Below are 27,533 nucleotides of genomic sequence, written 5' to 3'. Positions count from 1 at the left end.
GTGGTTAAATGAGAGGCATGATCGGGACCGTTCATCCGAATCATATCAACAGATCAAAACAAAGGCGCCAATACGACGTCTTTTGGGGTCGTGCTTGGGCAGCCTGGGTTGGGCTGGGTCTGTTTTTGGGCCTAATTTTTGGGGTCCAAACCGATTTTAACCCAACTCTTTTCTCTTCTTTAACTACCAAAATTAACTAAACTCCTAAATAAATTGTAAAAATAAAAATAAAATTACATATATACTGGTTAACACCCATAATAATTAACACACAGTTTAACATTAAATAAAAATCACTCAATGACAAAAACATATATTTTTGATTTCCTTTTTCTCTTGGAGTAACTTCCGTGAAGAAAAAATCACGTGCTTACAGCTGCCCCTCTTTGCCCGAAGACACAACGGGTTTTCGTGCAAAGATAAAGTGAGCGCTTTTTGCTTGTCCGTGTACTCTGTGTGAAGCATTTTTGAAAAAATATTTGACCGAACCTTTGCTTCAGAGGTTTCCTACATATCCTGGGCTGAACAGGAATCAGGTCAATATAGTTCGGGAAGTTTTGGTAGCTGGGACTACCGTATGACTGTCATGTTTGCTGTTGTTGTGTGCTGTTACATGCTGTTGTATGCTGTTATTGCTTACCTATCTCCTTGTTACATTGTGCTAAAAAGAAAAACAAGAAGCTAGGCTAGACTATGAATCAGAAGATCTCATCTATCTTCAACTTGTTCTTGTTGCCTTGCTTTCTTGTCGGCTTGCGTTTTCTTTCGATGCTTTTATTTTGTGAACTTGGGGGACGACACTGGTCCTTCGCCTTTCTGAATGCCAGTTTTCATCATTTTGCTTGGTCCACTGGGGACATGGCTTTCTTCATTAAGCTTTTCAGTGGTTCCTCTGGTGGTACGGCTCTCTTCATCAGATTTGTTATGCTGGGCAGAATTTAATGTTGACAAGCTGCTTATTTCAAAATGCGTCTTTTCTTCCCTTTTGACACATGCACTTGAGTTTGCAACCTTCTGCTTCCCAGTGTTGGGGATTTTTTATTATTTCCTGCTAGGTATTCCTGCTGTAACCTTCGGCCTTCCGGTGGGGTTACTGCTCTCAAAATCTGAAATATTTAAACTAAAACATGAAAAGTATTCCACTCGTTATACAGGTGGGCGCCTATTTAAACTAAGACATGAAAAATATTACTCTTGTTATACAGGTGGGCGCCTATTTAAACTAAGACTGAAAATATTCCTCTCGTTATACAGGTTGGCGCCTATTTAAACTAAGACATGAAAAGTATTCCTCTCGTTATACAGGTGGGCGCCTATTTAAACTAAGACTGAAAATATTACTGAAACTATTTGAATTTGTTTCTTCGTTCTTCCGAGAATTTTTTTGACAATGGCAGGAAATTTTCTGCCCCAGTTTTGGTGACTTTTCTAGCATCGCGTCCTTCTGTCATCATCAACCTTTATTTTCCTGTAGCAAACAAAAGGATTTTGTTAGTTTTAGTCATGGTGGGCAGCGGTGTCCTTCCGCTGGGGGATGATTTTTCCTTTTCTTTTCCTTGCTCAGTGGTCCCACAACTGGTTGGTGGATAAAGTTGCTTGTTGGAGGTGACCTGCCTGCTGGGGATGGTTTTCCATTTATCCCTTTTCCTGTTTTTCTCTTTACAGAACAAGCTGTGGGAGTCTGCTTCCATCCCGAAACCACTCCCTTAGGAGTTTATTTCCTCCCAGAACTGCAAGGCATAGAATTTTATCGCCTGGGGATAACCTTTAGGACTGTTAGGGCTATCTTGCATCGGATTAATTTCCTTTTCCTGTGGTGCCTGACCACTTCAGACTTGGGTCCGTGATTTATCGACATTCTGCGGGGAAACCTTCTCGGAACTTGATCCACAAGTCCTTCACCCGTCGTTTTCCGCTCTCTTCATGTCACCCTTAACTTTCTACACAATTCGTCCTTTGGTTTTGCAACCAACGCCTTTTGTCTTATTGCCTCGACTTTTAGCCTGTCCCTTTTGTACTTTGCTTTTGTACCCCTTCGGCCTCTGGTAGTAAACTCTGAAAAATCCTTTTCAAAACGATTTTCTAGAAAGAAATGAAAAAGATAGAAAAGGAGAAAAATCTTTCTGAACCAATACTGGTGGAAAAAAAGGAAAGAGAAGAACTTATCTGGATGACATGACTGGTCCTTACGATCATGACGTGCACCATAGATTCCCGACCCAGTCTATTTGTATCAATCAACCTGCTTGATGGTCTTACTTGCTGGGGATAAATGGGTGTTCATTTCTTCGCGAACGTGGACCCTTTTGTCGATATGTCTTGTCGCCTTATAGTGCCCTTCGAGGGGTTTTCACTAATGAGACTCTCTCTTTTCTCTCAGCTCCCGGCGCCTTATAGTGCCTGTGAAGGTTTTCATCGATAAGACTCTCTCGTTTTATATCTCTTATCTTTCGTCGCTTTATGGTGCCTGCGAAGGTTTTCATCGATAAGACTCTCATTTTATTTCTTCAGCGGGGAGTTGGAGTGCTGCCGATATGACCCTCTCTTCTGGAGGTTCTTTCGACTATCAATTCATCTTCAGTTTTATGGTCCTCTTCTTTGCTGGGGATCAGTGTATTATTCTCGGCTTTATTTGCCTGACTTGGCACATCTCGGAGGTTGATCGAGAGGTCTTTTGGACATCGATGTGGGTTTGGTGTGGGGTTAAAGAAAGGCTTATCAGAAATTTCGAAATAACTTTGACGGGTGAGCCACTACAACTCTTGGAATCAAACCTTTGTTGAAACTTTTAAAATATAACCTCTGCCCCAGTTTTCTTGCTTGGGGGATTTTATTTTTTCGCTATGTTGAGCTATGTGCGTTACACACACTGTGCACACTATGATCACCATGCACACTATGCATACTATGCACACTATGACCGAACCGTGAGGCGCCTACGTATCCTCTCTGAGGAATCAGGTCAAACGTAGTTCCTACCGGTTTTCTTGTGATTTTTATCTTCTTTTTATCTTTTTTTTCATTTTCTTTTAAAGATTTTTCTTTTTCTTTCTCTTTTTTTTTTCATATCTTTTCCATTAGTGATTCCAAAAGAGGGGTATGAAAGAATACCTTAAGGCTCAAAAGGGGGAAACAAGGGTCAAAAGTGTTTGGATAGAAGAAAGAATTGCCTCCATCATTTCATTATCCAATAAGTACCAAATACAAACAAACGAACCAATAACTACCATAATCAAAGAAATTACGCATAATATCTTTTGACTGCATCAGAATTGATAGCCATGTCGACACATCTTCCTTCGATATCCGTCAAACACAAAGCACCGTTGGACAACACTCTGGTCACGATATAAGGCCCTTGCCAATTTGGGGCGAACTTGCCTTTTGCTTCGACTTGATGCGGGAGGATCCGCTTCAATACCTGCTGCCCTACTTCAAACTTCCTGGGGCGTACCTTCTTATTGTATGCCTTTGCCATTCTCTTCTGATACAGCTAACCATGGCACACTGCTGCCAATCTTTTCTCGTCTATCAAGCTCAACTGTTCCAGTCGAGCTTTGACCCATTCATCATCGTCAATCTCGGCTTCAACGACAATCCGGAGGGACGGAATTTTGACCTCCGCTGGTATTACGGCCTCAGTTCCGTACACCAACAAATAAGGAGTTTCACCTATGGAAGTCCGGACGGTAGTGCGATAACCCAACAAAGCAAAGGGTAATCTCTCGTGCCATTGTCTAGATACTTCCACCATCTTTCGCAGTATCTTCTTGATGTTTTTATTGGCTACTTCGACCGCTCCATTCGCCTTGGGACGATATGAGGTGGAGTTGCGGTGTGTAATCTTGAATTGTTGGAATACCTCTCTCATCAGGCTGCTGTTAAGATTCGTACCATTGTCCGTAATGATCACTTTTGGGATCCCAAATCTGCAGATGATATGGGAGTGAACAAAATCCACCACTGACTTTTTAGTTACCGACTTGAAGGTTTTAGCCTCGACCCATTTGGTGAAGTAATCAATGGTCACCAGAATGAACCTATGGCCGTTGGATGCTGCCGGCTCGATAGGCCCAATGACATCCATGCCCCATGCAACAAACGGCCAGGGTGCTGACATCGTATGTAGCTCTGTTGGTGGAGAATGAATCATATCTCCATGTATCTGACACTGATGGCATTTCCTTACGAAAGCAATACAGTCATGCTCCATGGTGAGCCAATAATACCCTGATCGAAGGATCTTCCTTGCCAATACATAGCCGCTCATATGTGGCCCACAAACTCCAATATGTACCTCTGCCATAACCGTCGTGGCTTGACCAGCGTCTATACATCTTAACAGTCCCAAGTCCGGGGTTCTTCTGTACAACACTCCTCCACTGAGGAAGAAACCATTCGACAAACGCCGAAGGGCTCTTTTTTGGTCTCCAGTGGCCTGTTCTGGATAAATCCCCATTTTGAGGTACTCCTTTATATCATGAAACCAAGGCTTTCCATCTGCTTCCTCTTCTACCGTGTTACAATAAGCGTGCTGATCACGAACCTGGATGTGCAAAGGGTCAACATACATTTTGTCTGGATGGTGTAACATTGATGCTAAGGTGGCCAATGCATCTGCAACCTCGTTATGAACTCTCGGGATATGTGTGAATTTCACTGATCGAAATCGCTTGCTCAGATCGTGCAAACATTGTTGATATGGTATGAGTTTCAAATCTCGCGTTTCCCATTCACCCTGAATTTGATATACCAAGAGGTCCGAGTCTCCCAAGACCAAAACGTCTTGGACATCCATGTCCGCAGCTAATCGCAGACCCAAAATTCAAGCTTCATACTCGGCCATATTATTGGTGCAATAGAAGCGTAGTTGAGCTGTAACAGGATAGTAGCGTCCTGTTTCAGAAATGAGTACTGCTCCTATTCCAACGCCTTTCACGTTCGTAGCTCCATCGAAGAAAAGCTTCCAACCCGGTTCCTCGGGTAACTCCAGCTCACCCGTATGCATCACTTCTTCGTCAGGAAAATACGTTCTTAAAGGCTCGTATTTTTCATCAACGGGATTTTCTGCCAAATGGTCGGCCAACGCTTAGGCTTTCATGGCTGTCCTTGTCACATAAACGATATCGAACTCTGTGAGCAGAATTTGCCATTTTGCCAACCTCCCTGTAGGCATAGGTTTCTGAAAGATGTACTTCAATGGGTCCAAACGGACTATGAGATAAGTAGTATACGTGGATAGGTAGTGCTTCAACTTCTGAGCTACCCAAGTTAGGGCACTACATGACTTCTCGAGTTGAGTGTACTTGACCTCATATACTGTGAATTTCTTGCTAAGATAATAAATGGCCTGCTCCTTCCTTCCCGTGTCATCATGTTGCCCCAGTACACAACAAAATGAATTTTCCAGGACCGTCAGATAAAGAAGTAAGGGCTTCCCTGGCTTAGGTGAAACCAACACGGGTGGATTGGACAGATACCCTTTGATTTGGTCGAAAGCCTCTTGACACTCTGCCGTCCAACTTACCGCAACATCTTTTTTCAACAGCCGAAATATGTGTTCACAAGTCGCCGTGAGTTGAGCGATAAACCTACTGATGTAATTGAGTCTCCCCAACAGACTCATTACCTCTGTTTTGTTCCTTGGCGGTGGAAAATCTCGGATGGATTTGATCTTGGAGGGGTCTAACTCAATACCCCGTCGACTGACGATGAATCGTAACAACTTTCCAGATGGAACCCCGAATGCGCATTTCGCCGGGTTGAGCTTGATATAATACCTTCGGAGTCTTTGAAAAAATCTCCTTAGGTCTGCTACATGGTCTTCCTGACGCCAAGACTTTATGATCACATCATCTACGTACACCTCAATTTCTTTATGTATCATGTCGTGAAACACAGTAGTCATTGCTCGCATGTACATTGCCCCAGCGTTCTTCAATCCGAACGGCATTACCCGATAGCAGTAAGTTCCCCATGGCGTAATAAAAGCTGTCTTTTCCGCATCTTCCTCATCCATTAGGATCTGATGATATCCCGTATAGCAATACACAAAGGATCCGATCTCGCGTCCAGCGTAATTATCGATCAGGATATGGATACTGGGAAATGGAAAATTGTCCTTGGGACTTGCTTTGTTGAGATTGCGGTAGTCGACGCACACCCTGATTTTCCCATCCTTCTTTGGAACTGGTACCACATTGGCCAACCACTCGGGATATCGAGTGACCCGAATGACCTTCGCCTGCAACTGCTTAATCACCTCTTCTTTGATCTTTACACTCATTTCTGTTTTAAATTTCCTTAGCTTTTGCTTGACCGGAGGGTATGCCGGGTCAGTGGGCAATTTGTGAACCACTAAATTGGTGCTTAATCCCGGCATATCATCATATGACCATGAAAAAAAATATTTGAATTCCACGAGGGTTTTGATCAATTCTTCCCTGACATTCGGCTTAATGTGGATGCTGATTTTGGTTTCTCGGACATTATTAGCGTCTCCTATATTCACAGGCTCAGTGTCATTTAGGTTAGGCTTGGGTTTCTCTTCAAATTGGCACAGTTCTCGGTTTATCTCTTCGAAGGCTTTATCTTCGTCATATTCAGATTCATCGTCGCAAACGACCTCTTGTATCATTAAGTCGGACTCAGATTGATTTTTTAGACTAGGTCGAAGATCCGCTGTGCATACCATGTCATTAGAACCAGTAAAAAGAGAACTGTTCAGAAAGAAAAAGAACAAAACAAAATCAAAATGAGACAAAAGAAGAGAACTTTATTAAACTTGCGGGATAAAAGGGTTCACAATTTTACAAAACGAAAGTAAAATTTGGATTACACCCTGGAATAATCCGAACAAGAAAAAGCATAAATCAAAGCCTACTACCAAGGCTCCCCCCGTACAGGAAGAGGAGTAACCGTCCAATTGTTGGTTTTGGCCTTAGGCCCCACAAACTGTATCTCCGATCTGCTGGAACTTTCTCCAGCTTCTACCATACTAACATCAGCGAATAGCCTCTCAAAACTCTGATTTAGGTCCCCGTCCATCCCCATCAGTGGTCCGAGAATCTTTGGGACCGGTGACCCCTTGGCACTTGCTTTGATAAAAGATCTCGAGAGATGTGGCACGGGTTTAGGAAGATACCAGACTTTCTTCTTCATTTTCCGCGCTTGCTTTACATCTGCTGCGGTTGGTTTGAACCCCAACCCAAAGGTTTCCAAATTCTTGGGCAGGGAGACAGGTTGGACAATCCCCTGAAGCTCGACTCCCAGGCCTTTTCCCGGCACAAATCCATTACCCAGCATTTCCGAGACCATCATGACTGTTGCGGCAGCTACCCTAGGGTGTGGGATGATTTCTCCTTCAGAAATCTTGTTTGCCGACATTGTATCAAAAATATGGTAGACCCAAGGACCTCTATCATCATCGGTCTCTATGAAGGGAACAATGGTGCCACTCAAGGTGCACGCAGTGTCCTCGCCGTGCAGTACGACCTCTTGTCTATACCACTCAAACTTGACCATGTGGTGCAGGGTGGAAGGCACTGCTTTGGCTACGTGAATCCACGGTCGTCCCAACAGAAGGTTATAAGATACCGCGACATCTGAAACCTGGAACTCCATGGTAAATTGGACTGGACCGATGGTCAATTCGAGTACAATGTCCCCCACAGTGGTTGTTCCATTTCCGTCAAACCCTTGGACGCAAATGCTATTCTTGTGGATTCTTCCGTGGTCGATCTTTAACTGGTTCGGGGTGGATAATGGACAAATATTGGCACTTGAACCGTTATCCACCAATACCTGAGTAACTACCGAGTTTTCACATTTGACAGTTAAGTAGAGAGCTTTATTATGCTCCGTACCTTCCACTGGCAGATCATCATATGAGAATGTTACCCTGTTCACCTCGAAAATTTTGTTGGCAATGGTTTCCAGGTGATTTACAGAAATCTTGTTGGGCACATGAGCTTCATTTAGTATCTTCATCAGGGCCCGGCGATGTTCCTCAGAATGGATTAGTAATGATAGCAGTGAAATCTGGGACGGTGTTTTCCTCAGCTGTTCGACCACGGAGTAGTCCTACACTTTCATCTTTCTCACGAACTCCTCAGCCTCTTCTTCGGACACAGGTTTCTTGGTTGCAGCCAGGTTGGGTCTTCTCAGCTCCACCGGAGCAAAACACCGCCCTGATCGTGTCAGCCCTTGCGCTTCACAACTAACTTCCTCCACTTGTTTCCCTTTGTACATCACCACTGTCTTCTCGTATTTCCAAGGCACGACCTTGCTATCAATCATCAGCAGCTGGACTACAGGCTTTATGGTGACCAGTTCCCTGTATACCCCTTTCAACACAACTGCAGGTGTGGGTGGAGTCCCTGATATTGCCAACTTGTTTGGCTCGGGTTTGCATGTTATGGCGGATGGGCTCTTTCCTAATATCACTACTGGCTTGATGCCTTCTCCCTGCGATTGTACCCCCGTTCCTCCACTGGTCGATCCTTCTTTCGGGGCGGCCTGGATCATCATCACTGTCTGTGAGGGCTTTCTCAGCTCTCCTCCCTCATACACCAACTCGATCATGTGAGTCTCGTGGTGCGTTGGTAATGGGTTCTGGTTAATGTTAGGAGCCTCCGGCGTCTGGACCTCGATTTTGTTAGTATCAATGAGATCTTGTATCGCCTGCTTCAACCTCCCACATTTTTCAGTATCATGTTCCAGCATTCCTTAGCAGTACTCACAACTTATTGACCTGTTCACATTTTGGGGTGGGCGGTTTTGTTCTCTAGGTTCGACAAGACTCACCAAACCCGACCGTCTCAATTTGTGGAATACGGCGGTATAGGTCTCTCCTAGATCAGTAAAGGCTCTATGTTTCTGTAGCCTATCATTTTTAGCAGTCTGACTCCCTCGAAAACCTGCCCTTGGAGGGTCCCTGTATGCTCTCGGTGGAGGGTAGGTATTTTGTGGTGGTGGGTAGGTATTATGTGGAGCTGGGTATGTATTGTGGGGAGCTGGCGCACTCCATTGTGGGCGACCCGGAGGTTGGGTGTATGTCTGGGCTTGATGGATGGTGAAATGTGGTTCTTGAGGTGGATAGTGGTGATGTGGTGGGTTGTATGGGTAGTTTGGCCTGTGGGGTCTGGGTTGGTTGTAGTGCGGTTTGTCATACCTGGACCAACTGCTTGCCTCAATCGTGGCAATTTCTTCTTTCTTCCTTCTTTTGAGCGCACCTCCCGTGCCGCTCTGAATAGCTTGGGTCGTTGCCTTGAGTGCCGAGTAATTCAGGATTTTGTTAGACCTCAGTCCCTCTTCTATCATGACCCCTATCTTTACTACCTCGTTGAAGGACTTTCCAACCATCGTCACCAAGTGACCAAAGTAGGTTGATTCCAGTGTTTGCAAGAAGTAGTCCACCATTTCTCCCTCTTTCATGGGAGGATCAACTCTGGCCGCTTGCTCTCTCCAGCGGAACCTAAACTCGCGAAAACTTTCCCCAGGCTTCTTCCCGGTCCTCAACAATGTGAGACAGTCAGGGACTATCTCGAGATTGTATTGAAAATGACTTGCGAAAGCCTGCGCCAGGTCATCCCAAGTGTACCATCTGCTAGAATCCTGCGTGGTATACCATTCTAGTGCCGATCCGCTCAGACTTTGGCCGAAATAAGCTATCAGCAGCTCATCTTTGCCGCCTGGCCCTCTTATTTTGCTACAGAAACCCCGCAAATGTGCCATGGGGTCACCGTGCCCTTCATATAAATCAAACTTAGGCATCTTGAACCCAACCGAGAGTTGGACGTCCAGAAAAGGGCATAGATCCTTGTAGGCCACGCTGGCCTGGTTGGCCAATCCGTGCAAGTTCCTAAAGGACTGCTCCAGGCTTTTGAACTTCCTCAATACCTCATCTTGTTCTGGTGCTTTAACCGGCTTTTCAATCTCTGCCGGTCCCTCCAAGTGTGGATTGTAGGTGTGTGGTTCGGGGGCATGGAATGTGGGCTCAGGGGGATAGTATTGCGCATTGTGAGCCTGAAACAATGGCTCGCTGGTCGTTCTCTGTAGGGTGGCTGATGTGGGTCCCACAAAAGTGGGGACATTTGGTGTTGGAAGAGGTTGATGGGGTGGTGGAGCTTGGGAATCATGGGGGCTTCTCTCCTGATGATAACAGGGTTCGGGAGGCTTGTTGAAGGGCCGGAGTGAGGGTATTCCGGCATGTGCCCTAGTGGCTCAGGGCTCTTTTGTGCTTTGGCTAGAGCTAGCTGCATTGCATTCATCTCTAGTCCCATCCTTTCAATCTTTTCCATCGCTTCTTTTAACAACTGGCTCATCGGCCTTTCTTCCTCGGTACTATTCTCTGAAGTAGTCATACTTGTTGCTACCGGTCCTTTGGATCTGGTTTAGTAAGGGTGTGTTGCCAGAATTCTTTAACAACTAACTGTCTGGATCCAGACAACAACAAACTTTTTTAGCGTTAAAGCTTAGCAGATTTGATAACAACACATTGAGGATGCAATGCTCCTAGGCAGTTAACCGTTTCTAACATGCTTTGCTTCAAACAACATGCGTCATCCGGGCTTGCTCATTTGTCCTTTTAAAGCACTTTGGGAAACCCTGTATTTTATTTTATTCTTGTATTTTTTTTCTCTCTTTTTTTTTCTTTTTTTTTTCTTTTTATTTATTAAAGGCGGTCGAATCTTATGTGGATTGCCTACGTATCACGTTCCCGCGTGAATCAGACCAGGCGTAGTTCTGCCATAAAGTAAAGATACACAAAATTCTTTTGGGATCCTTTAATTCATCATCAAAATTTGCTATTACAACTTTATTTAAACAAAGAATAGCAACAGTACAGATTCCAAAGTTTTTGACCTAATTCCTTGATAGAAAGAAAACAACACATGTAAGACAGCAAAGCTAATTAAACAAGACTCGAACTAGGGCTACAATTCCAATTTGAGGGCTCGCGAGGCATCGCTCGGCCTTTTCGCGGCCCTTGGTGTAAGGTCTCTTTGCAAGCTCTTCAACTCATTCATGATCCGGTGGACGCAGCCCATGATGGAAACAAGGAGGGTTTTCCGAGGCATTTGCTCACATGCTAGGCATCTCATGTAGATGTAGTGCCCGATCTCATCAATCCTTCCTCGAATGTTATCCCTTTCAACGAACAATTGCTTTATTTGCCGGTTCTTTAATCCCAGTGCTTGAGCATTGTTGGCAAGTCGATCCTGGAACATCTCCATTTGTCTTTCCATGCAGGCCATTGCATCGTAACAACGTCTTCTGTCGGCCTGGGCATCTCGCGCTTGTTTGATGATCCGATCATGGAGAGTGGAGTTCGTTTTCCTTAATATCCTGATGCTCATTTCATAATCCCTTATGACCTGTTGCAGACGCTGCCTCCGGGCCATTGTACCTTTTGCCCATCTTCCCTTCATCCTTGCTATGCAAGCTTCTGATTGTTCTAATTCTTCTCGGCTTTGGCTAACCTGACTTCTCAGATCTGCTATCAATCTTTCGTCGGAGCGACGTTTCTGTTGGTCAATGTTACTCTTGTTGGCTTGGCGGATGCGGGCATTTAGCGTCTGGTTTTCTAGGGCTAACTTGTTCTTCTCACCCCGCTCGGAGGCGACTTGTACGTTGTTCTCAAATACGAGCCTTTCAACTTGTTGCTTTAGCCTCCCGATTTCAACCCGGTAACCTTCCTCCCTTTTTAACCATCCCCGCTGCTCCTGTGAGTTATCCGTGAATTGTTGGACGTGGGCTCTTTTAGCAGGTCTCTGACGAATTTGAAACCTCCTTTCGAACCAAGCGTCATACTTTGGGTCTACCTCACCTTTAGCCAGTTCTCGAACCATGGTTTTGGGTTCCAGGAATCTACACTCGTGCCACAACTTTCTAATCTTTCCTTCGGGAAATACAACTCCCGGGCTCAGCTCAATGGCGTGCTTGCTCAGATCTTCATCAGTAGGGATTACTTGAAATTTGCCCAGCTGGCGCAATACCCTATGAGGAGCATATGGCTGGATGCTGCGAAGTCCCATTAAGAGAACATGACACTCTTCAGCTGCCATGTATATCACCTCAGTATCAATCAACCAACCGAATGCCCATTCAATTTGGTCAGCTGTCGTGGACCTTAATCGTGTAAGCCATGCTTCGACACCTTCAGGAAATCTGACGCCTGTCATGCGCTTCTCAAAGACGATGATACAATTCCTCTCGGTCAACCCGTGGTTCATGTATCCTACTCGGTGATGGAGGTGTTCTTGCATCCATAACTGAAGTAACAGGTTGCACCCTTGGAAGAACTTGCCTCCTTCTCGGCATATAGTCAAAGCTTGGTAGATTTCGGACAGGATCAAAGGAACCATAGTACTGTCGGTCCTTTTGTTTGCAACATCGGCCATCCCTATAAGGCCTATATCTATCTTTTTATCCTTCCGTGGACAGACCATGACTCCCAAGAACGCTGTGATGAAAGCCAAAGTACGTCTTGCTTCCCATTTGTTTCTGTTCCCGCCATGAGTTAGTCCAAGGTTCGGTTCCTTGAAACCTTGCGGAGTTCCGTACCGTTGATACAAGAATTGGAGAGCACAACATCCTCTCGACAAATCGTCATGTTGTACCTTCCGACTGATGCTTAGCAAATCCAGAAATGCGTGCGGAGATACTGGCCTTGGCGAAAGTAAGTATTGCCCTCTTAACCTCCCATTCAATCCCGCATACCCGGTGACTTCCTCTAGTGTCGGTGAAAGTTCAAAGTCGACAAAACGGAATACATTGTGGGTTGGGTCCCTAAACGGTATTAGAGCTTCAAGAATATCTGTCCTTGGCTTAACACTCAGCAAATTGATAAAACCTCCCAATACTTTTCCCACTATCTCTTTGCCATCGGCTTCCAGGTCATTCCACCACATGTGGAGTTGTAGAGGGACCTCGCTGAGGGCCGAGAACGGTTCATTTTGCTTTGTGCTCATCCTGCACATTTATTAAGGTAATTAAAGAAAACTCTTACTAAACTCAAAACAGAACTATCTATACTTGATTTTTGAAGATGAAGGACTTGGTTTCTCAAATACGGCCTTTCAGCACTTCAGGGACGAAGATTTGGGAGGCTGTGTGGGTCAATTGGGCCGAATCTAAAAAAAATGACCCAAAGGTGGCTGTTTATGCAAAGTCAGCCTTCCGGTGTCCCCTTCGGGAACATTCGGCTATGTCTTGATAAAACAACGTCACCCGACTTCTTTATGACAGAATCAAAATTTGACATGTTTTTTTTTTTCATTTTTTTTCCCAATATTCAAAACCGGTCATCATGCAAGTCCAAAGCAAATAAATGCACAAGCAGTGAGTAGGATGCATCAGGATGGTCTTTTCTGTTTCAGGTTGCTATTCCTAGACGGACCCAACCCCTGTGTTGAGTCCCCTAAGTCAAAAATGCACATGATGCAGATAAGCGTTCCTACTAGGGATCCGACATGAAGTTGAGTTATTCTAGGTTCAGAACCTGGGTGTTTGTTCTAGACCTGGCTTACCCGAGCGGACAGCTCGAGCCGAGGGGGGGCAGCGTACCGGGAATACAGAAGCTTCACCGGCTTAGCAACTTGTCCGAACCTCGTTCTAAATTGGGATTTGACACTATACAGAAAAGAAGTCGTACGAAGTACACCCTTCTTCATGATTTAGAAGACTCAGAGAGGATATGGGTTTCGGCACAGTTTATATACAGTTCACATAATATCAAAGCGGTAAAAGGCAACCAATTAGCACATTAAGCACAGGTCATGTAACAAAATCAGATAAAGCTGAATATAACAATTTATTCTAAGCTCGATTTCTAATCCTGAACCAGTGGTTCTGGGCGGAATCCCCAGCAGAGTTGCCAGAGCTGTCACACCTCCTTTTTCCACACCCGAGAGGGTACAAGGGAGTTTTTTCCAATTAAAGGACAATCGAAATGAGATTTATTTATTTATTTCAGAGTCGCCACTCGGGAGATTTTTGGGTGTCCCAAGTCACCAATTTTAATTCTGAATCGAGGAAAAGAATGACTCCATATTACAGTCCGCGCCCCAGAATCCGGATAAGGAATTCCGTTAACCCGGGAGAAGGTGTTAAGCACTCCCGAGTTCCGTGGTTCTAGCACGGTCGCTCAACTGTCATATTCGGCTTATTTATCTGATTTTAAGTACAATTATGAACTGATGTGCCAACTTTAACTTTTACCACTTTATTATTATTATTTTAAGAGAATGTGAACATCGCTTAAAACATGTCTTTGGACTGCGTCACATGAAATGTACCCACAATCTGGAACACATTTTATTTGATGTTTTGGGATTTGGATTTGGGTCGCATGAAATGCACACCCAAGTTTAAGAAAGTAAATTATTAAACACGCGCCTAAAGAGATTATCGTGTTATTATTCTGGGAAGGCCGTGAGATTTGCTAAACGACCCGCCCTGGGAACTAAGTACTTTGATATATACATTTAACGAGGGCCCCGCAGCTTGTGCATTTTGTTTGTCGAGGCTCGTCTCATCATTATTTTTGAAAGGATATCCTATAGTGGCTACATTTCTTGTTACGTTTGTCTCTACTAATGAAAGCAAAAATGATCCTACTTAATTACATGCTTGCAGGTTGTTTATAGAGGGATTCTGAATGCTTTCGCAAAATCAGAAGCATGGCCACGTACACAGGCAGCCTATCGAATATTATGGGCCCAAACCCAGCCCACGCAGTATCGGCTGGGCCTGGGCCACTGCTTTTCCGATGGAAGCCTGCTTGGTTCGTTCGATTTGGGCTCAACCTTCGTGAGGTTGAGAAATGTAGACTTGTGCTATTTGTTCTAAAGGCATGGTTTTCCAGTTATAATGAGGCAGTTTATCAAAAGGAAATGAAATTAACTAACAATGAATAGTTTTCATACTTAACATGCATTAAGGATATGCTAATCACAAACATAGCTAAAGTCTAAGATATAACCTACTGCCCTGTGAATTCTACCAGCCTATATACACAATATGATATCAAGTTACCATACATTGACATTTCCCTATGTATGAGGGCTACCTCCAGTATCCAAGCAAAAATGTAAACTATTATACATCACATGATATTCAATATACAGGCTATGTATGAAAATAAACGTCTTCAACTCTTCTCTTTTGTATTCATGCTCAACTTTCAAGTTACATTGATAGTGTATTAGTCGTGTACCTGGTATAGAAAAGCAAAAGAAGAAGGAGAATGATCAGCCGAGTAGTATGCAACAAACACAGCAACAGCAGCAAACAGAAGCACACTCAGTCGAACAGCCCCAAACCAGTAACAGTAAAAGAAACAACCCAAGAAAACAGACCCAAGCTCGACAGCAATTTAAGAGAAAACCCGATTTCGATTCCAGAAAACCAAACAGCAATAGCCCAAAGAAATCAATAAGAATAACCAGTTGCGACAGTTGCTTAAAACTAAAGCAATATTCCCAGAGTGAACTGATGAACAATATTCAGCCAACAAAGAATTGGATACTACCAAACTGAAAGTCCAGCGGTGCCAACCGTACACAGACTAGCGCGAGAAATAGTGATGTCTGATTCTTGTTACACACTAAAAAGCAAAGACAAGTTAAGGCTCTTTGATGTAAAGCTTAACCTAAAAATGCAAACCTTTACCCTCTTCTTTTCCGAAAAACTTCAGCTATTTTTTCCAAGTGTTTTTCTTCAACCCTTTCTTTGTCCTAAACAGACCTATTTATAGGAAGAAAATGGCAAGCACCAAGCTGCCTTGATCCCCTCACTTCTTTCCTGCCCATAACTTCTTTTAAAAACTAATCAAAAGTATTCCCCATGCCCATCTATTTGACAGCCTTCTAGCATGTGTCTTTCTGCCCAAAGGTATGGGCAGTCCTTTTGTTTAATCAGCCCCATGCTACCAAGTTTGGTTCCCCATTATTACATTAGTTTAATCCTAATTCAGTACCATATTTGTCAGCTCACTTAAACTAATCATTTCTATTCTTTTTTTACACCCAAATTACCCCTGTTAGCCCCATGGTTATCATTGTCTTGCCCTGCTTCTATAGCAGGAAATTTGAACTTCTGAAAGTTCATTTTCCAGCTGCCCTAGACTGAATTTCTTAGTTGTTTGTAATGCAGTTACAAACTAATTTCACACAATGTCAAGCATCCAACTAACCTCAAAGTTCGATCAATCATGTGAAGTTAATCAGAACATTTGAACATTCAGTCATAGAAAACTAATCGACGATGTTTATCAAATCGACTATACTAATTATAACATGGAATAATCAGTCGATTAATCAAACAACACGAACGGGGTCCCAAATGGCTTCAGACAACTTTGTACAACACTGGGAGGCTATACGAATTATTATACTCGACGAATAATCTAATCGAACATGTATCTTACCATATATATTTAACAACAAACAGAAGAACAATCGACCAAATAAACGGCCTTACAAAGACGGAAGGAATTGAAAGAAAATATCAGAAATACCAAACAAACATAACAAAACATGCTAACAAACTCAATCAATATTCAAACAAAACTAGAAAAGAAAAAGAAAACTTACTGTGAAGGCTCAAACAAAGGATGACCCAGGTCTGAACTAGATTTGACCATTTGAGGTCGAACAAACTTTAATCGGGGTGTTCTCGACCGATAACACCTTGATTAAGGTCTATTAGGCCTCAACCCTTTATTAAAACTGGCTGGATTCCCCAGGTTCTTGTGTTCTAGGGTTTGAATCTTCAGATTTGGGATTTTAGGATTTGTGGGTAGATTCGGACCAAACCAAGCTTGGTTTGGTCACGAGGGAGGTCAGGGGGTTGTCCAGTGTGAATCTGGGGTGGTTTGGTGTAGATCTGGGTTTGGTCTCGAACCTTCAAATCATGATTCGAGATGGAGGAGTGTGATTCGAGGTACATGGTTGGTAGATTCGTGTTCAGGGTGGTTGGATGTATTGGGGATGTTGTTTTGGTAGTCACCGGCGTCCTTGCCGCCAGCTTTACGGTGAAGGTGAAGGTGGCGGCTAGGGTTTGGGATATTAGGGTTGGTCTCTGGAGACGATGAAGCCGGGGGGTGTTCGGATAGGGGGCAGGGTAGCAAGGTTGGGCTTTATATATGTTTTAAAGGTTTAGATCCTGGCCGTTGGGTCAAGTGAGATCTATGGCCAGGATCTATTCATTTAGGAAGGACAACGTTGTTTAGGTGGGAAGGTGGGTGAGACCGGGTAGGGAAATGGATCGGATCAAATTAACGGGTCTTAGGGGAGGGCCTGGATCCGTTGGATCAATGGGATTGGACGGCTCAGATCAAATGCCCTGAAACGGCGTCGTTGTGGTTAAATGAACGGCCTGATTGGGACCGTTCATCTGAATCATATCAACGGATCAAAACAAAGGCGCCGATACGGCGTCGTTTGGGTCCGTGCTTGGGCAGCCTGGGTCGGGCTGGGTCTGTTTTTGGGCCTAATTTTTGGGGTCCCAACCGATTTTAACCCAACTCTTTTCTCTTCTTTAACTACCAAAATTAACTAAACTCCTAAATAAATTGTAAAAACAAAAATAAAATTACACACATACTGGTTAACACCCATAATAATTAACACACAGTTTAACATTAAAATAACTCAATGACAAAAACATATATTTTTGATTTCCTTTTTCTCTTGGAGTAACTTCCGTGAAGCAAAAATCATGTGCTTATAGCTGCCCCTCTTTGCCCGAAGACACGACGGGTTTTTGTGCAAAGATAAAGTGAGCGCTTTTTGCTTGTCCGTGTACTCCGTGTGAAGCATTTTTGAAAAATATTTGACCGAACCTTTGCTTCAGAGGTTTCCTACATATCCTAGGCTGAACAGGAATCAGGTCAATGTAGTTCAGGAAGTTTTGGTAGCTGGGACTACCGTGTGACTGTCATGTTTGCTGTTGTTGTGTGCTGTTACATGCTGCTGTATGCTGTTATTGCTTACCGATCTCCTTGTTACATTGTGCTAAAAAGAAAAACAAGAAGCTAGGATAGACTATGGATCATAATATCTCATCTATCTTCAACTTGTTCTTGTTGCCTTGCTTTCTTGTCGGCTTGCGTTTTCTTCCGATGCTTTTATTTTGTGAACTTGGGGGACGACACTGGTCCTTCGCCTTTCTGAATGCCAGTTTTCATCAATTTGCTTGGTCCGCTGGGGACATGGCTTTCTTCATTAAGCTTTTCAGTGGTTCCTCTGGTGGTACGACTCTCTTCATCAGATTTGTTATGCTGGGCAGAATTTAATGTTCACAAGTTGCTTATTTCAAAACGTGTCTTTTCTTCCCTTTTGACACATGCACTTGAGTTTGCAACCTTCTGCTTCCCGGTGCTGGGGATTTTTTATTGTTTCCTGCTAGGTATTCCTGCTATAACCTTCGGCCTTCCGGTGGGGTTACTGCTCTCAAAATTTGAAATATTTAAACTAAAACATGAAAAGTATTCCACTCGTTATACAGGTGGGCGCCTATTTAAACTAATACATGAAAAGTATTCCTCTCGTTCTACAGGTGGACGCCTATTTAAACTAAGACTGAAAATATTCCTCTCGTTATACAGGTGGGCGCCTATTTAAACTAAGACTGAAAATATTCCTCTCGTTATACAGGTGGGCGCCTATTTAAACTAAGACTGAAAATATTACTGAAACTATTTGAATTTGTTTCTTCGTTCTTCCGAGAAATTTTTTGACAATGGCAGGAAATTTTCTGCCCCAGTTTTGGTGACCTTTCTGGCATCGCGTCCTTCTGCCATCATCAACCTTTATTTTCCTGTAGCAAACAAAAGGATTTTGTTAGTTTTAGTCATGGTGGGCAGCGGTGTCCTTCCGCTGGGGGATGATTTTTCCTTTTCTTTTCCTTGCTCAGTGGTCCCACAACTGGTTGGTGGATAAAGTTGCTTGTTGGAGGTGACCTGCCTGCTGGGGATGGTTTTCCATTTATCCCTTTTCCTGTTTTTCTCTTTACAGAACAAGCTGTGGGAGTCTGCTTCCATCCCGAAACCACTCCCTTAGGAGTTTATTTCCTCCCAGAACTGCAAGGCATAGAATTTTATCGCCTGGGGATAACCTTTAGGACTGTTAGGGCTATCTTGCATCGGATTAATTTCCTTTTCCTGTGGTGCCTGACCACTTCAGACTTGGGTCCGTGATTTATCGACATTCTGCGGGGAAACCTTCTCGGAACTTGATCCACAAGTCCTTCACCCGTCGTTTTCCGCTCTCTTCATGTCACCCTTAACTTTCTACACAATTCGTCCTTTGGTTTTGCAACCAACGCCTTTTGTCTTATTGCCTCGGCTTTTAGCCTGTCCCTTTTGTACTTTGCTTTTGTACCCCTTCGGCTTGTGGTAGTAAACTCTGAAAAATCCTTTTCAAAACAAATTTCTAGAAAGAAATGAAAAAGATAGAAAAGGAGAAAAATTTTTCTGAACCAATACTGGTGGAAAAAAAGGAAAGAGAAGAACTTATCTGGATGACATGACTGGTCCTTACGATCATGACGTGCACCATAGATTCCTGACCCAGTCTATTTGTATCAATCAACCTGCCTGATGGTCTTACTTGCTGGGGATAAATGGGTGTTCATTTCTTCGCGAACGTGGACCCTTTTGTCGATCTGTCTTGTCGCCTTATAGTGCCCTTCGAGGGGTTTTCACTAATGAGACTCTCTCTTTTCTCTCAGCTTCCGGCGCCTTATGGTGCTTGTGAAGGTTTTCACCGATAAGACTCTCTCATTTTATATCTCTCATCTTTCGTCACCTTATGGTGCCTGCGAAGGTTTTCACCGATAAGACTCTCTCATTTTATTTCTTCAGCGGGGAGTTGGAGTGCTGCCGATATGACCCTCTCTTCTGGAGGTTCTTTCGACTATCAATTCATCTCCAGTTTTATGGTCCTCTTCTTTGCTGGGGATCAGTGTATTATTCTCGGCTTTATTTGCCTAACTTGGCACCTCTCGGAGGTTGATCGGGAGTCTTTTGGACATCGATGTGGGTTTGGTGTGGGGTTAAAGAAAGGCTTATCAGAAATTTCGAAATAACTTTGACGTGTGAGCCACTACAACTCTTGGAATCAAACCTTTGTTGAAACTTTTAAAATATAACCTCTGCCCCAGTTTTCTTGCTTGGGGGATTTTATTTTTTCGCTATGTTGAGCTATGTACGTTACACACACTGTGCACACTATGCTCACCATGCACACTATGCACACTATAACCGAGCCGTGAGGCACCTACGTATCCTCTTTGAGGAATCAGGTCAAACGTAGTTCCTACCGGTTTTCTTGTGATTTTTATCTTCTTTTTCTTTTTTTTTCATTTTCTTTTAAAGATTTTTCTTTTTCTTTCTCTTTTTTTTCCCATATCTTTTCCATTAGTGATTCCAAAAGAGGGGTATGAAAGAATACCTTAAGGCTCAAAAGGGGGAAACAAGGGTCAAAAGTGTTTGGATAGAAGAAAGAATTGCCTCCGTCATTTCATTATCCAATAAGTACCAAATACAAACAAACGAACCAATAACTACCATAATCAAAGAAATTACGCATAATATCTTTTGACTGCATCAGAATTGATAGCCATGTCGACACATCTTCCTTCGATATCTGTCAAACACAAAGCACCGTTGGACAACACTCTGGTCACGATATAAGGCCCTTTCCAATTTGGGGCGAACTTGCCTTTTGCTTCGACTTGATGCGGGAGGATCCGCTTCAATACCTGCTGCCCTACTTCAAACTTCCTGGGGCGTACCTTCTTATTGTATGCCTTTGCCATTCTCTTCTGATACAGCTAACCATGGCACACTGCTGCCAATCTTTTCTCGTCTATCAAGCTCAACTGTTCCAGTCGAGCTTTGACCCATTCATCATCGTCAATCTCGGCTTCAGCGACAATCAGGAGGGACGGAATTTCGACCTCCGCTGGTATTACGACCTTAGTTCCGTACACCAACAAATAAGGAGTTGCACCTATGGAAGTCCGGACGGTAGTGCTATAACCCAACAAAGCAAAGGGTAATCTCTCGTGACATTGTCTAGATCCTTCCACCATCTTTTGCAGTATCTTCTTGATGTTTTTATTGGCTGCTTCGACCGCTCCATTCACCTTGGGACGATATGGGGTGGAGTTGCGGTGTGTAATCTTGAATTGTTGGCATACCTCTCTCATCAGGCTGCTTTTAAGATTCGCACCATTGTCCGTAATGATCACTTTTGGGATCCCAAATCTACAGATGATATGGGAGTGAACAAAATCCAACACTGACTTTTTAGTTACCGACTTGAAGGTTTTAGCCTCGACCCATTTGGTGAAGTAATCAATGGTCACCAGAATGAACCTATGGCCGTTGGATGCTGCCGGCTCGATAGGCCCAATGACATCCATGCCCCATGCAACAAATGGCCAGGGTGCTGATATCGTATGTAGCTCTGTTGGTGGAGAATGAATCATATCTCCATGTATCTGACACTGATGGCATTTCCTTACGAAAGCAATACAGTCATGCTCCATGGTGAGCCAATAATACCCTGCTCGAAGGATCTTCCTTGCCAATACATAGCCGCTCATATGTGGCCCACAAACTCCAGCATGTACCTCTGCCATAACTGTCGTGGCTTGACCAGCGTCTATACATCTTAACAATCCCAAGTCCGGGGTTCTTCTCTACAACACTCCTCCGCTGAGGAAGAAACCATTCGACAAACGCCGAAGGGCTCTTTTTTGGTCTCCAGTGGCCTGTTTTGAATATATCCCCATTTTGAGGTACTCCTTTATATCATGAAACCAAGGCTTGCCATCTGCTTCCTCTTCTACCGTGTTGCAATAAGCGTGCTGATCACGAACCTGGATGTGCAAAGGATCAACATACATTTTGTCATGATGGTGTAACATTGATGCTAAGGTGGCCAATGCATCTGCAACCTCGTTATGAACTCTCGGGATATGTTTGAATTTCACTGATCAAAATCGCTTGCTCAGATCGTGCAAACATTGTCGATATGGTATGAGTTTCAAATCCCGCGTTTCCCATTCACCCTGAATCTGATGTACCAAGAGGTCCGAGTCTCCCAAGACCAAAACGTCTTGGACATCCATGTTCGCAGCTAATCGCAGACCCAAAATGCAAGCTTCATACTCGGCCATATTATTGGTGCAATAGAAGCGTAGTTGAGCTGTAACAAGATAGTGGCGTCCTGTTTCAGAAATGAGTACTGCTCCTATTCCAACGCCTTTCGCGTTCGCGGCTCCATCGAAGAAAAGCTTCCAACCCGGTTCCTCGGGTAACTCCAGCTCACGCGTATGCATCACTTCTTCGTCGGGAAAATACGTTCTTAAAGGCTCGTATTTTTCATCAACGGGATTTTCTGCCAAATGGTCGGCCAGCGCTTGGGCTTTCATGGCTGTCCTTGTCACATAGACGATATCGAACTCTGTGAGCAGAATTTGCCATTTTGCCAACCTCCCTGTGGGCATAAGTTTCTGAAAGATGTACTTCAATGGGTCCAAACAGGATATGAGTTAAGTAGTATACGAGGACAAGTAGTGCTTCAACTTCTGAGCTACCCAAGTTAGGGTGCAGCATGTCTTCTCGAGTTGAGTGTACTTGACCTCATATACTGTGAATTTCTTGCTAAGATAATAAATGGCCTGCTCCTTCCTTCCCGTGTCATCATGTTGCCCCAGTACACAACCAAATGAATTTTCCAGGACCGTCAGATAAAGAATTAAGGGCTTCCCTGGCTTAGGTGGAACCAACACGTGTGGATTGGACAGATACCCTTTGATTTGGTCGAAAGCCTCTTGACAGTCTGCCGTCCAACTTACCGCAGCATCTTTTTTCAACAGCAGAAATATGGGTTCACAAGTCGCCGTGAGTTGAGCGATGAACCTACTAATGTAATTGAGTCTCCCCAACAGACTCATTACCTCTGTTTTGTTCCTTGGCGGTGGCAAATCTCGGATGGACTTGATCTTGGAGGGGTCTAACTCAATACCCCATCGACTGACGATGAATCCTAACAACTTTCCAGATGGAACCCCGAATGCGCATTTGGCCGGGTTGAGCTTGATATCATACCTTTGGAGTCTTTGAAAAAATCTCCTTAGGTCTGCTACATGGTCTTCCTGACGCCAAGACATTATGATCACATCATCTACGTACACCTCAATTTCTTTGTGTATCATGTCGTGAAACACAGTAGTCATTGCTCGCATGTACGTTGCCCCGGCGTTCTTCAATCCGAACGGCATTACCCGATAGCAGTAAGTTCCCCATGGCATAATAAAAGCTGTCTTTTCCGCATCTTCCTCGTCCATTAGGATCTGATGATATCCCGCATAGCAATCCACAAAGGATCCGATCTCGCGCCCAGCGCAATTATCGATCAGGATATGGATGCTGGGCAATGGAAAATTGTCCTTGGGACTTGCTTTGTTGAGGTTGCGGTAGTCGACGCACACCCTGATTTTTCCATCCTTCTTTGGGACTGGTACCACATTGGCCAACCACTCGGGATATCGAGTGACCCGAATGACCTTCGCCTGCAACTGCTTAATCACCTCTTCTTTGATCTTTACACTCATTTCTGTTTTAAATTTCCTTAGCTTTTGCTTGACCGGAGGGTATGCCGGGTCAGTGGGCAATTTGTGAACCACTAAATTGGTGCTTAATCCCGACATATCATCATATGACCATGCAAAAACATCTTTGAATTCCACGAGGGTTTTGATCAATTCTTCCCTGACATTCGGCTCAATGTGGATGCTGATTTTGGTTTCTCGGACATTATCAGCGTCTCCTAGATTCACAGCCTCAGTGTCATTTAGGTTAGGCTTGGGTTTCCCTTCAAATTGGTACAGTTCTCGGTTTATCTCTTCGAAGGCTTGATCTTCGTCATATTCAGACTTATCGTCGCAAACGACCTCTTGTATCATTAAGTCGGACTCAGATTGATTTTTAGACTAGGTCGAAGATCCGCTGTGCATGCCATGTCATTAGAACCAGTAAAAAGAGAACTGTTCAGAAATAAAAAGAACAAAACAAAATCAAAATGAGACAAAAGAAGAGAACTTTATTAAACTTGCGGGATAAAAGGGTTCACACTTTTACAAAACGAAAGTAAAATTTGGATTACATCCTGGAATAATCCGAACAAGAAAAAGCATAAATCAAAGCCTACTCCCAAGGCCCCCCCCGGACAAGAAGAGGAGTAACCGTCCAATTGTTGGTTTTGGCCTCAAGCCCCACAAACTGTATCTCCAATCTGCTGGAACTTTCTCCAGCTTCTACCATACTAACATCAGCGAATAGCCTCTCGAAACTCTGATTTAGGTCCCCGTCCATCCCCATCTGCTACTCTTGTGGATTCTTCCGTGGTCGATCTTTAACTGGTTCAGGGTGGATAATGGACAAATATTGGCACTTGAACCGTTATCCACCAATACCCGAGTAACTACCGAGTTTTCACATTTGACAGTTAAGTAGAGAGCTTTATTATGCTCCGTACCTTCCACTGGCAGATCATCATCTGAGAATGTTACCATGTTCACTTCGAAAATTTTGTTGGCAATGGTTTCCAGGTGATTTACAGAAATCTCGTTGGGCACATGAGCTTCATTTAATATCTTCATTAGGGCCCGACGATGTTCCTCAGAATGGATTAGAAATGATAGCAGCGAAATCTAGGTCAGTGTTTTCCTCAGCTATTCGACCACGGAGTAGTCCTGCACTTTCATCTTTCTCAAGAACTCCTCAGCCTCTTCTTCGGACACAGGTTTCTTGGTTGCATCCGGGTTGGGTCTTCTCAGCTCCACCGGAGCAAAACACCGTCCTGATCGAGTCAGCCCTTGCGCTTCACAACTAACTTCCTCCACTTGTTTCCCTTTGTACATCACCACTGTCTTCTCGTATTTCCAAGGCACGGCCTTACTATCAATCATCGGCAGCTGGACTACAGGCTTTATGGTGACCAGTTCCCTGTATACCCCTTTCAACACAACTGCAGGTGTGGGTGGAGTCCCTGATATTGCCAACTTGTTTTGCTCGGGTTTGCTTTTTATGGCGGACGGGCTCTTTCCTAATATTACTACTGGCTTGATGCCTTCTCCCTGTGATTGTACCCCCGTTCCTCCACTAGTCGATCCTTCTTTCGGGGTGGCCTGGATCATCATCACTGTCTGTGAGGGCTTTCTCAGCTCTCCTCCCTCATACACCAACTCGATCATGTGAGTCTCGTGGTGCGTTGGTAATGGGTTCTGGTTAATGTTAGGTGCCTCCGGCGTCTGGACCTCGATTTTGTTAGTATCAATGAGATCTTGTATCGCCTGCTTCAGCCTCCAACATTTTTCAGTATCATGTCCAAGCATTCCTGAGCAGTACTCACAACTTATTGACCTGTTCACATTTTGGGGTGGGGGGTTTTGTTCTCTAGGTTCGACAGGACTCACCAAACCCAACCGTCTCAATTTGTGGAATACGGCGGTATAGGTCTCTCCCAGCTCAGTAAAGGCTCTATGTTTCTGTAGCCTATCATTTTTAGCAGTCTGACTCCCTCGAAAACCTGCCCTTGGAGGGTCCCTGTATGCTCTCGGTGGAGGGTAGGTATTTTGTGGTGGTGGGTAGGTATTATGTGGAGCTGGGTATGTATTGTGGGGAGCTGGCGCACGCCATTGTGGGCGACCCGGAGGTGGGTGTATGTCTGGGCTTGATGGATGGTGAAATGTGGTTCTTGAGGTGGATAGTAGTGATGTGGTGGGTTGTATGGGTAGTTTGGCCTGTGGGGGTCTGGGTTTGTTGTAGTGCGGTTTGTCAAACCTGGACCAACTGCTTGCCTCAATCGTGGTAATTTCTTCTTTCTTCCTTCTTCCGAGCGCACCTCCCGTGCCGCTTTGAATAGACTGGGTCGTTGCCTTGAGTGCCGAGTAATTCAGGATTTTGTCAGACCTCAGCCCCTCTTCTATCATGACCCCTATCTTTACTACCTCGTTGAAGGAATTTCCAACCGTCGTCACCAAGTGACCAAAGTAGGTTGGATCCAGTATTTGCAAGAAGTAGTCCACCATTTCTCCCTCTTTCATGGGAGGATCAACTCTGGACACTTGCTCTCTCCAGCGGAACCCGAACTCGCGAAAACTTTCCCCAGGCTTCTTTCCGGTCCTCAACAATGTGAGACGGTCAGGGACTATCTCGAGATTGTATTGAAAATGACCTGCGAAAGCCTGCGCCAGGTCATCCCAAGTGTACCATCTGCTGGAATCCTGCCTGGTATACTATTCTAGTGCCGAACCGCTCAGACTTTGGCCGAAATAAGCTATCAGCAACTCATCTTTGCCGCCTGCCCCTCTCATTTTGCTACAGAAACCCCGCAAATGTGCCATGGGGTCATCGTGCCCTTCATATAAATCAAACTTAGGCATCTTGAACCCAGCCGGGAGTTGGACGTCCGGAAAAGGGCATAGATCCTTGTAGGCCACGCTGACCTGGTTACCCAATCCGTGCAAGTTTCTGAAGGACTGCTCCAGGATTTTAAACTTCCTCAATACCTCATCTTGTTCTGGTGCTTTAACCGGCTTTTCAATCTCTGCCGGTACCTCCAAGTGTGGATTGTAGGTGTGTGGTTCGAGGGCATGGAATGTGGGCTCAAGGGGATAGTATTGCATCGTGAGCCTGAAACAATGGCTCGCTGGTCGTTCTCTACAGGGTGGCTGATGTGGGTCCCACAAAAGTGGGGACATTTGGTGTTGGAAGAGGTTGATGGGGTGGTGGAGCTTGGGAATCATGGGGGCTTCTCTCCTGATGATAACGGGGGTTCGGGAGGCTTGTTGAAGGGCCGGAGTGAGGGTATTCCGGCATGTTCCCTAGTGGCTCAGGGCTCTTTTGTGCTTTGGCTAGAGCTAGCTGCATTGCATTCATCTCTAGTCACATCCTTTCAATCTTTTCCATCGCTTCCTTTGACAACTGGCTCATCGGCCTTTCTTCCTCGGTACTATTCTCTGAAGTAGTCATGCTTGTTTCTACCGATCCTTTGGATCTGGTTTGGTAAGGGTGTGTTGCCAGAATTCTTTAACAACTAACTGTCTGGATCCAGACAACAACAAACTTTGTTAGCGCTAGAGCTTAACAGATTTGATAACAACACATTGAGGAATGCTCCTAGGCAGTTAACCGTTTCTAACATGCTTTGCTTCAAACAACATGCGTCATCCGGGCTTGCTCATTTGTCCTTTTAAATCACTTTGGGAAACCCTGTATTTTATTTTATTCTTGTATTTTTTTTCTCTCTTTTTCTTTTTTTTTCTTTTTTTTTTCTTTTTTTTTATTAAAGGTGGTCGAATCTTATGTGGATTGCCTACGTATCACGTCCCTGCGTGAATCAGACCAGGCGTAGTTCTGCCATAAAGTAAAGATACACAAAATTCTTTTGGGATCCTTTAATTCATCATCAAAATTTGCTATTACAACTTTCTTTAAACAAAGAATAGCA

This window comes from Nicotiana sylvestris, chromosome 11 (assembly GCF_000393655.2).
Source record: "Nicotiana sylvestris chromosome 11, ASM39365v2, whole genome shotgun sequence".
NCBI classification, from domain to species: domain Eukaryota; kingdom Viridiplantae; phylum Streptophyta; class Magnoliopsida; order Solanales; family Solanaceae; genus Nicotiana; species Nicotiana sylvestris.
Note: the sequence above shows the minus strand (reverse complement) of the source record.